This window comes from Halictus rubicundus, chromosome 8, assembly GCF_050948215.1.
Source record: "Halictus rubicundus isolate RS-2024b chromosome 8, iyHalRubi1_principal, whole genome shotgun sequence".
In the NCBI taxonomy this organism is placed as follows: domain Eukaryota; kingdom Metazoa; phylum Arthropoda; class Insecta; order Hymenoptera; family Halictidae; genus Halictus; species Halictus rubicundus.
The window spans coordinates 11,103,267-11,117,780 of record NC_135156.1 but is presented as its reverse complement, the minus strand read 5'-3'; positions in this window follow the sequence as shown (position 1 = coordinate 11,117,780).

Genomic DNA, 14,514 nt, shown 5'->3' with positions numbered 1-14,514 from the left:
TGCAATAATTGAATGTAGCAGAAATGTCAGCATGGGCGAAATACTATAAATATTCTTAGAGAGACCTTTACAAAATTCGATCGAAGGAAGAATGACTTAAAAATTCACGTGGAAATGTCCACAATTGAATAAAAATATCGATCATTCTCGTGCAACCTATTGCAGCTATATTTTACGATGAATGTCTGCAATTTAGCGCAATGTTCTAGCATCGCCGCTAAAACATCCTGAATTATTCATGGTTCGCGAATCAATTCGCGACGCGTTCCATGGAAATAGGTTTCTCTGGACGCGGGGTACTTGACACCCAACCCCGAAAGAAGTCGATCGAGGGAGGTCTCGAGACACCTACGAGTTCGCAGGACTAATCGGTACGCGGAGAAATCGTCGCCGTGGAAAATCTCAGGAAACGTGGAGGGGAGAAACCCTCCCCTTCGACCCTCGAACCATCCCTCCGTGGCGTCGTGTTTTATTTCTGATAGCGACGCCTCCGTCGCCGCGGCGAGGACATTATCGCCACCGCGAAGGACCCTTTCTTCCCCCATAAAGGCAATCACGCTTTCTTCGCGGCGAGATAACAGCAGAATGGAGAGCCAGAAACGTCTCCGTGCACACGAGCGAATTTCAGGACGATTCTATAATTCTTCTCGACCGCCGCGAACCCGCCGCGATCCTTTCAACTCGGTCGAAGCATTTTTCATCGCTGTTCCTCTTGATCTAAAAGAAATATCGATGGAGACGGTGGAACTTCGGAAAATATACTCGGTTTGAAAAATCACGGACAGAGAAGCAATTATCAGACTACGGATTTTACGTGTTCGTCACAGAAATGTGTAGGTCGGAGGCAAAATTGATCTTCGTACAAAAATTCTTCTGCATTGCTAAATACTTAGATATTGCTAAATCTTTTATTCCGTGATGATCGTGTTGCAATGTTACATATTTATTTACGGTATGAGGTATTGAGTAAAACACGGTGGAATTAAAGGGGGAAAAATACTGAAGGATTCTTTGAGCAACTATTTTTAAGAAGTCTACAAGGGTTAGAAATGTTTTTCTATTCTTAAATTTAAAATAAAGAAGACTTTTATTTTGCTGAAAGATCCGCGCTGTAATAATAATTGTAGAAGACCGCTACTAAATTTCGGGCGGGCAAGACGGCCTAATGCCGATACGCATCCTCAGCGTTTAAAATCTTGAGGAGCCCGAGGAACGACCGGAAGCGACGAAGAACCGTGGTAGACGCGTTCCGCGCGGTGGGTGTTCCGATTCGAAAGTGATTACATTTGACTTGGATTCGTGCCTCCTTACCAAAGGCAGTCTCCGCTGGTACAGAGCTCAGCAACGAGGACATTCTTCCCCGACAATACCTGCCACAATCGAGCGAGCAGCACTTCCGCGCATACTAATGGAGAGGCGCCTAGACTCCTTTCGGCCAGCCAGTAGTCGACGCCAACCCCCGATTCCGCCCTTCTACCCCACTTTGTGCGCGCCCCGTGGAAAACTTCTCGCACCACGAAGTCGTCCTTTCTAGGACAGAATCGCTATAACCCGATGGATTTTTCCGAGGGACGCGAGACTCTTTCCCGTCAAAACTCGAACGCGACCGTTCGGGGGCGGGGGGTGGGGGGACGCGGGAAAACGGCGGGGCTCATCTTGCAAATGGGGGCTAAGCGTATCGCTTATGGGAAAAGGGTGCTGAGGCGCATCCCACATTTTTCTCTACGAATTCGCGTAGGTTGGTGAACGAGCGGATTTTTCGGGATTTTAGTGAAAGTAGCAGGACTTTGACTTGGACAATTTTTATTTCCCATGAAAATACACAGTCTATGCATAGCAAAAGATTAATATTCTTCATTTTTTCTCGTTATTTATGACTTACAATGCAGTTCTCCGAGGAAAGGATTCTTGGTGTTCCAAAAAGTCATTCGCAAAGTGTTAAAAAAAGAACCCTAAATTGTCTAAAAATAAAGCAACAGTAGCCCTGACATTAGGTACACGAGATTTTTTAAGGCAACCAGGTGGCTCTCGTCGCATCTCCGCAACGATATCCTTTGTCCTCCCCCAGGACACTCGGAGGTTGAAGAGCGGGGTGGCGTGGGGTGGTTCGAAAAGAAGGTGGCGCGTAGCTAGACATGTTAATTGCGTCGGTGCGTAATTATATAAGCGCTTTTGTAGCCGGGAGAGGGCCGAGCCCGTCGCACGAATCGTTTGATTGCGGAAAATGACGGGCGACGATGGCGCGAGTGGAAGTTTTGAGTGGGCGTCGGTCCCGGCAGACAATGAGGCATTCAGGGGTGGCATTGTCAGGCCGACAACTGCGTTACCGTAGACAAACCCGAAATCACCGGCGCTATCGCCGTCCCAGATCCGATTATGCAAATAATAAAATGCAGTGAAACGGGGGTTGCATCGGAGAAGGACGAAAGAGGGTGGGCGAGAAGTTTGTTAATAGTGTCGCGCGATCGGCTGTCGTATTCTTCGTTTTTAACGCTCGTTACACTTGGTCGCCTTTCTTCCACGAAACCGCCTTCAAACTGACGGCCACCAAACGATGGAAGTTAGACCTTCCTGTCTTTCGGCCGAAAATACGGCATAGTAAATTTTTGTGTCGCACCCTTATTTGGAAGCTGATAAATAGACTGTGGATTGCAAACATTTATCACAAAAATGTGATACTTTAATAATATCGATGAATTATTAGCTTATTGAAGTTATCTAGATAATTTTTATTTTTCATAAAGATCTGCAGTCTACCGATAAAATAACGTTCTGCTCAATTTCTTACATCCGGGAGCTGATGAAGTAAAGAATGTTGCGCTTAATCGCTGTTCTCAGTTTCTCATTTCCCATTTTCACAATTTTAATAATCACAAAATGAAAAAACTGGCAATTAAGCTGTACCAAGTGTAGTGTTAAATCTCCGTTTGAGGTATTTATTTTATTGCGACACCCTCGTCTACGCTGTAAAAGCACAAAATCCGCAGACCAGCGATTCGTGTCACTCAGAAAAATAAATTTCAGTTTCTCATTTCCCATTTTCACAATTTTAATAATCACAAAATAAAAAACTGGCAGTTTAGCTGTACCAATCGTAGTGTTAAATCTCCGTTTGGGGTATTTATTTTGTTGCGACACCCTCGTCTACGCTGTAAAAGTATAAAATCCGCAGTCCAGCGATTCGTTTCACTCGAGACAAATAGACTTCAAGTTGTCCGAGGAGAGGCGATTCTAATTAGCCACCGGATGCTCCCGGATTACACGGTGTTAGGCGAATCAATTTGGGAAAAGTGGGTCGGCGGAGGTATTCGTCTGGAAACTGGGTAACAAGGGCGATCATTGGTCGAGAACGGCGGAAACGAGGCCGTGGACCATAGCTATGAACCTGCGTGGCTCGAATGCCCGGTATAATTATGCATTAAGGGTCGTCAAGTCCGGCTGAAGTTGGTGAACTTGGTTAATTAGGAACGGCAGTCAGACGCCGCCCGGGCATTGTCCGGTACTGTTGACTTCCGGCCTCTTCTCGCCGCCTCCGAACCGGGTGCTAGTCGGCGCGGGTTGATTGTTTCATTGTTTCCGACCCCACTGTCAAATGCCACCGCGCTGAATGGGGTTATTGTTGTTTCAGGCCGCGGCGCAGGCAATCCAAGGGTTTTCATGATCCCACCCGACTCGCAGTTTAATGCGGAGGCATGTCGACTTCGAGGTCGCTGGCAATCGCGTTACTTTCTGCGAAAAACGCTATAAATTCCGCGCACCACCGGAAAATCAATGGGGTACACTGGATCTGGGCATGGTCGATCCTCCTGTGAACTTTCTTCTGTTGCTGCAATCGAACGCTACGTTAAACAAAAGTAACAAGCTTCATTGATTCTGCAGCTTCTATCTTTAATACAGTACAATAAACATTGCGGTAACTATCAATGACAATATCTGTTAATTTCTAATTTAATCAAGCTCTCTCAGCAGAAGTAGCCGAGCTCCTTAAAAATAGAAGAACTTGTACAACACACACGACTCTAATAAGTAGACTATCGATCTTTACGCAAAATGAAAACGTTTCGCAACGATTGTGGGAAGTAGGAGTTAAATAAAAATTCATTTCGTCTCTTACTATACTTCATAAATTGAAAACACCACAACAATATTCTCAGATTTTTCTAATCTTTTACTGTAGTATATCTTACCCAGCCAATTTCTTCGTAAATGCATCAAAATCCGAACTCTGCTGATAACGTTAGATCCTCAAAATGTTAAAGTTTGAAGTGAAAAGGTAAAAATGCGAAAAAAGTGGCCAAACTTCTGAAAGATAGAAGCGCTTATCGAATTCCGAATCGTCAAAATTTGAAGCGAAAAGGAGAGAAAGTTGGATAAAGGTGGGGCGAGGGGCGGAGTGGCAAAATATTTGTTGGTTTTCTCGGACAGCGGGGTCGCCAGCGATGTTTCTAACAAATTACGTTTTAAAAGAGTCTCCTTCAGGACGCGGCCAGGCAGTTTATCTCCATTCGTTCCCGGCAGTTTCGCAGGCCAACGGCGACCGCTTTTCGGGTACGTCAGAATCCCGGGAACTAGTAAAATACTAGGCGGGGCAACATTTCACGGACGGATCTCCATGACCCGGCCGCGGCCGATACGATCGTCGCATTTCCCGTGGACGCTCATATATAAGGCAAACTTATGCCGAGCGTAAATTCCCTGGTATTGGCCGCGGCTATCTTATCACGGCTACGCTTTTCCAAGGCGCCGATAGACCATGCCCAGACATTATGCGAAATTGAAAAACCGAAAGCGGCCAGCGGTCGCCGCACCCCGACTAACTTCCGGTTAAGATGAGCGCCGTCCTCGGGGCTGTCTCTCTGCTTGTCCGATCGGAATCGGTGGATTGATGGGGGTTCAGATGAAAACTGTACACCCCATGACCACGTTTACTGCCGAAAGCAGCATTCGGTAAAAGTTCCACGAAATTAAAGGAGTTTGTTTAATTAGGGTCAACCTGAGAAATTAAAATCCACCTAGACAGTGGATGCAAGAAAGCTGCAATAAATATTTCTTAGGATTAGGACACATTAGGAGCACGCTATGTCCTAAAAGGAAGCTTCTTAACGCTAAACTGGGGCAGGTATTAGGATCACTGTACGTCATAAAATCAGTTTGTAATTGTTCCCGTTCTAGATCTTTTCAGGTACCTCGCAATAAAATGTAAAGAATTCTGTGGTGGTCATTGAGACCGTGCAATTAACCGTTTAACCTGCTACCTATCGACTTACAAGTAGAGACCGATTCTCGTAAGCCTGCGGTGTTCCAGACACGAAGAAGAATCGCGGTTAGGTTCGGCAGCCGGTCCGCGAAAAGAGGAAAAAGAAGGTGTGCAGGAGGGGCCATTCCGGGGACACTTCATCACGATTTAACGCCATAAAAGTCGAATAAGGCCCGGGGCGTCGGGTGATGCCCCGACACTTTCTCCCGCGGATTGGAAACAAAATGTCGTAAAATATCGGGGGCTAGAAGCGAGAGAGAAAGAGAGAGAAGGGGAGACAGAACTTGCCGTTCTTTTCTGCCATAGCAATCAGCCTGTACCCGGCCACCCTCTTCTCCCGCAGGTTTTCGAGTCGTTTCCCTCTCGTTCCCACCGGTTGTACCCGGTGACCCGAGAGCGACGGATATATAATCGCGGCTGGTAGGGGATGGCAGCCAGTAAATATAAATAAAAATGGAAAGCCGGCCATAATGGCCGGTGGAAAGTATGACGCATACCTATACCCGCGGCTGTTTCAAATTGATATTTCGAAAGTGCCCCCGATGCAGCCGCCGTACACACATTCTTTCTCGACCGGGTTTTCGCCACCCCCTCTCCTGTCACCCTCGGTCCATCCCCTATTTACCACCCTCCGCCCACGCTTTCCGGTTACACGACGTCAGATATACCCTCCGCCCTCTATAACCGCGACAACCCTCTTTCTCTTTTCTTCCCTTTTCTCTACGCGAATTTCGAGCTCTTCCTCGTCTTCTTCTTCTTCTTCTTCGGGAACCGTGGCCGAGCGACCGAATTGATTTTATTTCCTTTCGGCGATTCTCAGCAGACTCGACTTATCGAGACACCTCGGGCCCCGCGCGCCCACAATTTCGCCTTCCGACCGACCGAAAAATCGGGCCACTGTTCTGCACGACACTTCCGGTTTCTCTTGGCTCCTCTCCCCCCGCCCCCCGCCGCTGATAAACCCCTGCGAGCGCGCCCGATTCCATTTTGATTCGAGATTCGATTCTCGCCGATCCGTGACCGGTCTCCTCGCTATTTCCACCGTAGTTGATTTTTGGTCACCAGGATCTTTTCTGAGATTGTAGAACGGAGGTTCGTTGCGGTTGTAGATTGAGCTCTACGCGCCGCAGTGCTCGGTCTTTGATAGAAAATTAACGTTACGTCTGTTAACCCCTTGCACTCGAAGCTATTTTCATTCGAAAAGCGATCTAGATTTCCTCAGAGCTAGAATATTTTCGTTCTACGCGATTTATTCCATTTTATGGACTGATATAATACCTCGGACAATAACTAAATATATACTGTTAAACACAAACGAATTTAATGAACAGTGTTGGTATAACAATTTTTAGCGACGCCTCAGAATCGCCTTTCGAGCGCTAAGGGTTAAACCTTGTTACGAAAATTTCATCGAAATCGGTTAACGTTGTTTGTGAGCAATAAACATTTCATGAGAGCTTAACACTAGGTTTACGAGACCCGTCAAAATGGCAGGTTCTGCTATTTTTAATTTAAAATGATTAAAATTCTAAGGATGCATACATGGGAAATTATTTCGCAAATTTATTTCGTTGGGGGTATATATTATTTTAAAAATATTGCTAGCATGTTCTTGCTATTTTTACCTTACCTTACCTTAACCTAGTGTTAAGGGAGAAAGTCTAAACAAATTACAAAAGCACATGGCAATACTGCTCCAATCAAGAATTCCAGTTTTCGTCGATCACGCTTCGAGTCATTGATTTATGCATTTCGCGATTGGAAGCATCTGCGAACGCTCCAGACAGCACTCTAATCGATTCCGAAGGTAATGCCAATGGCAAATAGTCACCGACGCCTAACGTCGCGCATCGGTTGGAAGGGGCTAATAGTCCAAAGTAAATCGCTTGACAAATGCATATACATATAAACCGAGAGCAGACTCGTAATCATTATCGTTCCTCTGACGATCCACTTTTGGTAACACGGCCATAAATATGCAAACGGTCCGAATGCCAGCGAAATCTCACGGAGTCTATCACTGACAATTTTGTCGAAACGATGGATATTTTTATACGAATCTGTGGCGAGCCGTTGATGTCCTCGTAAACCTTAACTGCTTATGAACTGGCATCTTATTGCTTATAATTTAACCCTCTATCCGATTTCTATTTCGCATTATGAGCACCTTTTATCTCATTTGCAATTTCTTGACCCGCAACATTCACGTACTAGATTTCCTCGTTATGAACAACTGTTTGATCTTCGTCGGTTTCCGTGTGACGGCTGATGGTTTTTGCTCAAACAACAACGTATGAGCTAACAGCAAGATTCTGTATCTTCCAACGAGAAAATAGCTACTTTTCTTAATAAAGTACCGTTTAATTTGCTCTATGTACAGGACGGTGCAAAAGTCACTGGACCATTTTTAATTCGAATCGGTTCGAATAGTGTGCCTAATAATTATGTGAATAATAATTGTTTTACTGGCACAGGGACACGAATCTTGCCGACCCAATAGAATATCACAAAAGTAAAATAAAACGAAAAAATATCCACAAAAATTTACATTTGCAGAAATGTCTACAATCTACTTGGAAGTTGAAGAATTTCTATATTTGAGGAATTCGGTGAGGAGGACGAGAATAAGGGTAGGTACGTCTTTGCGATGAGAGGCGACGCGACGCGTCGCGACTGCAAATTATTTTTCATGTGACAAACCGTCCCCGATACAAGCTCAGGAATCCATGCACCAATGGATATGCATCCGAGGTAAAATATAATGCAACGTTCGCTCCTCTTCTCTCCGCTCTTCTATTTCCCGAGCGGGGGCCAACAAAGGAGGGATTTGTCGCGAAGCGAAGCTCCGCCGCCGACAAAACCTTACCCTCCCACACCCTTCACCTGCCTATTCGTACGCTTTGTAAAGCTTTTAGCCCATTACGAAAGCGTATGCGTTCGGCTCGTCGATTGGTGTAATGCTATTCTTGCTCGCGGGCATATTTATGCTAGGACGTTCACACGTGTCTCTCATATTTGACCGATTGCACATTACACAATACCATTCGCGCCGATATTTTTTCTCCTGTAAACGCTGCCGAGTCTTTGCAATTTTTAGTCGAAACTGGTACTCGCTGTAATTCTCTTACACCATTGGAGGAAAATCTGTCCACAGAAACAGCGCGAGTTTTATCTTTGTAGCGGTACGCGATTCGCATAGCAAGATGTTAGAGTTGACCGCCTGCAGATGTTAGGGTCTAAGGTAATAAAACCTACCCTGACTTTTGCAGGATGGCAGAAATTATTTTATTTCCGAATGAGTTTACGGGTGTAGAAAATTTAACTACCCCATCATAAACGTTGCCAGCCGAGTACCGCTGGGCCTGTCCGACCGCGCGGCACGCGCGGTCCCGACAAGACATTTTTTCCAAACATTTGGCGATCACCTTTGCCAGTGACCATAAACAACAGATGCGGGATTTCCTACCCCCGCGAAGCATAGCTCCGCCTTCCTATCTTCCAGAAAATCTACTTCTTGTACCTCTTGCACTTCTCGCGCTTCGTGTCTACGTACTTTGTCTGTCGGTCTCATTGTACATTGAACACGCGATTAAATAAACAGACTATCCTGTTAAATAAACTGACTCTGTTTTGTGGTAACATAACCACAATCTTCTACCAAATATTCGGCAATGCTACTGCAAGCAGACAAATTATAAAATTGTACATCCGGAGTAAATAATCGTGTTAGGGTGAGTTGTAATTCTGTGTTCCTTGTATTCATGTGACACGCAAATATGTAATGTCTTGTTCTTTCATCGAATATAAAATAACGCAATGTTCACCACTATATAAAAATTATGAAAGAATTTAAATAGCATTATAAAGCATTAAGGGATGATTTAAGCGTTCCTCGAGTCAGTGTCCAATTTCCCCAATCTGTGGAAAAATTATTCAACCTTTATATTAACCTTTATACATACATATTGCCCCCCCCCCTCTTACCCCTTCGAAATGCTTGGACACGTGTTTTACACTTTTTTAATATCTTTCATACTTTTCGAGATATTCGGCTGGGAAGTTCTCAAATGAACACCCTGTATATGAATAACTATAATCATTGTTCGGTCTCGAAATAGCCTGACATTCCGTCACGAAAAAAGCATTCAAAGACAAGTTAACTTTGAACCGAACCTTTGACCAAACGCCAAATAGTTTTATTGCACCGAACACGTGGTTGCATACCGACTTCCAGGTAGGCTCAGGTAGAGTCGCACAATGCGACGGATCGCCAGTTTAGGTGATCAAGAATTGTTTCGACGACCACCACAGAAGTCTTTACATTTTATTGCAAGGTACTGGAAAAGGTCTAGAACCGTGGAAAAACATCTACAAATTTATGACGTATAATGTCCCAAACACCTGAGCTAAAACTGTACCGCAGCTCACTTTTACGACACGGCGTAGCCCTAATTTCTGCATCATAAAGAGCTGTAGTCTATATTCAGAGTATTCTCGTCACATGTTTTTCCCCGAGGTTACTTCAAAGTATGGTCAGTAAATTTTCCGTTTCTGTTATAAGAAGGATGCTTTATAACGTCTTACACTTGTAGAAAACATTCCCGAACACATACAACAATAAAGGACTTTCCGCCAGGGGTTGTAGAACGAACACGAACGAACGAACGAATCAAAACCGTAATTAGCTCCGGAGAGCAATTAACGGAGTCCCAGAAAAATTCCGGGTAGCACAAAATCGAGTTCGGCGTAACAAAAGCGTAATTTCCACGGGGAATTCGCATAAAAGTTGAACGATAAAATTGTTCAACAGCGAATTCGCCGGGCGTCGGCACATTGTGCCGGCGTTTCGCCGTTGAAATCGCAAATTTCCATAACAAATGTCCGTAACAATTTCTTTCACGGAGGAGCGGGTCGCGCGATTGCTTTTTCCCGGGCCGATACGCGTATAATTAATATTGTATCGATGACAACGATACAAAAGGGGATGGTACTCGTTCGGATCGTAACAATCCGGCGAACACCGGCGCCGGGGAATATCGCATTCAGCTGAACGGCGTATAATCCAAACAACAGCAACGTCGAGCAACAACGGGGCTCCCATTAAAACGTTCGAGCGAGAAAAGCGGAGAAAGGGACCGGGGTGTGGGTGGGGGAGGAGAAGGTAGAAGCCGCTCGGATAAAGTGATTCGCGGCAATTAATCTGCCCTGTAAATGATAGCGTTTTCATTTTCGCCGCCTATCTGCCGTGCCTCCTCTAACCCTCTCGGAGAGAGAATAATAATCTATCTTAAATAACCCGCAGGGGGTTCAAGCGGACGCTGAACGAGCCTTCATCGAGCCGGAGCTCGAGCTGCAAGATGCTCTGCCGGAAGTAAATGGCGAGAGCTAAAGTAATCTCGGACGAGAATTCAATTACTCGCGGTAAGCGAGGACCGAGATTTAAAAACAGAAATTATGCCCGACGTATTAGTTATGCGGACGGTACCCTCCTACTCTTATTATCCTCCTACTCTCTTTTTAATATATACATTAATCGTTGCTATTATATCGATATACTATTTTTTAAACCTTTTCGTTAGGGACATTACATACTGACAACGAGGGAGTAGGTAGTAATAGTTTGCTAGCAGATATTTCCTATTTTTGAGCAATTCGTTTTCAGAAAGGCTGACCATTGAGCAGAGGCTGAAATAATGAAGTTTCCAACAGAAAATCGTCCACCTGGAAATGGCAACTTGTTTAGTCAATGAAGGCATCGTGTTCAGACATGTCTCAATATTTTGGGGGTGTTCAAGGCGTTCCACCCCTGCAGCGGAATATTACTCCCCATCGGTGGTTCCAGCGAACAATTACAAGTCGGTCGGGTCCAGGTGGAACGATCCCCGAGAACCGGCACCCCGACGCTGCACGTCGCGGCGTCCGATCCTCGATCCTCGATCGTCGAACACTTGCGGAGGGGTTCGAGACCGGAATAGGATAGGACCGGAGCGTGAAGAGGCAGTTATTGTGGGCGCTGGCGCGCGTCATTTGATCGCGCACAGTGGAAGCCGAGGCCTGTGTGTGCACCATTTCCCTCCTGCCAGGCTTGTCGCCCGATCCACCCCCCCGTGCCCCCTTTCCTCGACGTTTCGACCGTCCGCACCCCCCTTGCGTCACCGTCGAAGTTGCGCAACCCAGCCCGCAGGAAGGGTAGGTGGGCCAGCGAGAGGGTGGAATTTACCCCGCAGGCCGGCCAACCTAATGGAAACAAGAAATTGCGGCAAACAGCGTTACCCACGCCTCGACGCCCCGTAAATATCGCGACCAAGAGGGAGAGAGAGAGAGGGTGAGATAGCGAGAGAGACAGCGCCGTCGAAACCGCTCACCCCCGTTCATCCCCTGTCCTTGTCAAAGGATCCTCCGAATCGGCTGGCCTCCCGGGGGCGGCTGCTCTCGGCCGATGCAAGGGTGGCAACCACCGTGCGACGTCTACGTCGCGAACTTTACGCCCGGTTGTTCCGGGGTGCTCGAGGACACCCATCATCCCCTCGGACAACGTGGCCGATCGCACGGCCGATTTGTTTGGATCATTCTGATAATTTCATCGGACCGAAAATGGGAAGGGAGGTGCTGAACCTGGTTAAAATACCTTGCGAAGAGGGTACATTGTGTGGAGAAGATTCCACCCCTCTTTGTAATCACTCAGTCAGTATTTTAAATAAAATAGGGTTCTACCGATCGAAATAATCTGCAATAAAGAATCATCTGAACTTGTCATTGTGATAAGAATAATTTAGGTAACAAGGATCTGAGAGGGTAGAATGTTTGAATAATATAACACCTCCTTTGCAACCTCTGGAGTACTATTTTAGATATGGTAGGGTTTTAGTGATTAAATAAATTCGCAATAGTAGAATCGTATCGCAAAGGATCATCCAAAACAATCATTTTGGTAGAAAGAATTTTGGCAAAAACTTCAAGAAGTATCAGATACTCCGCAAACCAGCGTTACTCCACTTTCCATCGTTCAGCGTTAATTTTACCCTTCGCAAATCGTGGTCAGAATATTTTACAATGACCCGGTCTAAAGACCACAGACGGCGACCGAGACGAGACCAGAGTGCAATTCCGCCGGCGAGCGAAGTTACAATGCGGCGAAACGACCGTGACAATAGAAACAACAGTCGAAAGATACTTCTGTAGTGCAGGTTCCGGGACCTTCGATTTGATCGGTCGGCGAGAGCACTCATTCTCGGCCGAGTCGTATTGGCGGCCCGCCGTCTATTTATCTGGGCGGCTGATAATCGAGTTATCGGTGCTTTCTTTTCATTCGATTCAACCGACAGCGGTAGCTATCGCCTGACACTTCCGAGAGATCGACTATGTCGAGTGCAATTTATTAGAGAAACTCGCGGGGGACATCGGCCACTCACCCTGCCCGGAATCTCCCATGTTTGCGGAGAACGTTTGGTCTCCAAGCAAGACTTTAGACTGCGCGATTCCTCTTCTGTGATAGAGGAGACGGTCCATCTTTGTGACAACATTTCCCTTGTATTTACCCGTACACCCGCTTTTCCAGTAATTGCCATTAAGCCTTTCCGTTTTCTCGAACGCAACCCTTACAGAAAACCATTTGATCCAAGAGAGCGAACCGTTCTGCTGCAAATGATACACACCTTTGAACATTGAGAAACATAAATTCATAAAATTAAGTATTTGTAAAATACGTGAAATACGTAAAGTTAATATAAAAAATGAAACAAATATCTGTGTTTAAGTAAACTGAGGTGAGAAGACACACCCTTACAGAAAACCATTTGATCCAAGAGATCGAACCGTTCTGCAACAAATGACACACACCTTTGAACATTGAGAAACATAAATTCATAAAATTAAGTATTTGTAAAATACGTGAAATACGTAAAGTTAATATAAAAAATGAAACAAATATCTGTGTTTAAGTAAACTGAGGTGAGAAGACACACCCTTACAGAAAACCATTTGATCCAAGAGATCGAACCGTTCTGCTGCGAATGACACACACCTTTGAACATTGAAAAACATAAATACATAAAATTAAGTATTTGTAAAATACATGAAATACGTAAAGTTAATATAAAAAATGAAACAAATATCTGTGTTTAAGTAAACTGAGGTGAGAAGACACATTATTCGAAAATAAATAATTTTGTTCATAAAATGAAACATCAATTATCATCGTTCTATTCCACTAAAAAATTAAACATGTTGCTCGTATTGAACAAACAATTAGTATTTCAAAAACGATGAATATATTCGTTATTTTATCCATGTTTTGCATCCAACTATCGTTCTTTGACTTTGTTTCAATAAGAAGGACTGTTATTTTAGTTTGTGTGTATTTCGGTGATTCAACAAGTTCAAGGAGATTGAAAAAGTGGGTCCAGTTTGAAAAAACGAAAAAGCCGTCGATCAGAAAATAATTGTAAAATAATTCAAGCCGGTTACGAAAGAATCGGGAAACGTCGTGCAGAAGAGTCGGCAGTCCGGAGAAAAAGGTAAAAGCAGAATGCCGGGGAGGCGTTGAATGTCAAGTTTTCAATCTGCCATTCTATCATTGACAATTTCGCGCAAATGGGATCGCGGTGCAAGGGCGTTCAGGCGTGATCCGGGCGCACATTGGCGTTAAATAAGAGTAACCCGGCGAACGCGCAGCCATGGCATAATTGCCTGTGAAATCGCCAGATAGATTTTGCCTCCTTGTTCTGCATTCCCGTCCTGTATTTTTGCAACCGGGGCCCAACCGACAGCCCACTCCCACGCCTCGAGCCGCGTAATCCCCACGATCGAATTGCAGCCACCGTCGCGAAATTGTTTCGCATCAGAAGCCGCGGATGTGATTCGCCGCTGTGCAACCATTTTCAATTTTCCCGCTGGTTGTGTCTCTAATTTCGACACTCGGGAACGACAGGGAGAAATAACGTTCGCCAAGGCAGCTGCCGCCAATTAACACGTTGTAAAGTAAAGTTTATTAACACAAAAGTAAAGTTTAGTCGATCAAGTCAAAATCGGGAAGGCAATATTTGTCACAGCGATTGCTCCTTTAATCCTTCTGCAGTCCTAATAGAATTGGTCTGGTGAAAAAAATATGTCAGAATTTTTTCAAGTGAAAATATCCATTTGATTCAAAGTTACGATCAGAATTGTGTGCGCTCGCAGCGTTTTTGGTCTCAGAAATCTTGTGTAAGGTACATTTTTTAGTTCGATTGTTCCTCGGTAAAGGGGAATTTTTTGAGCAG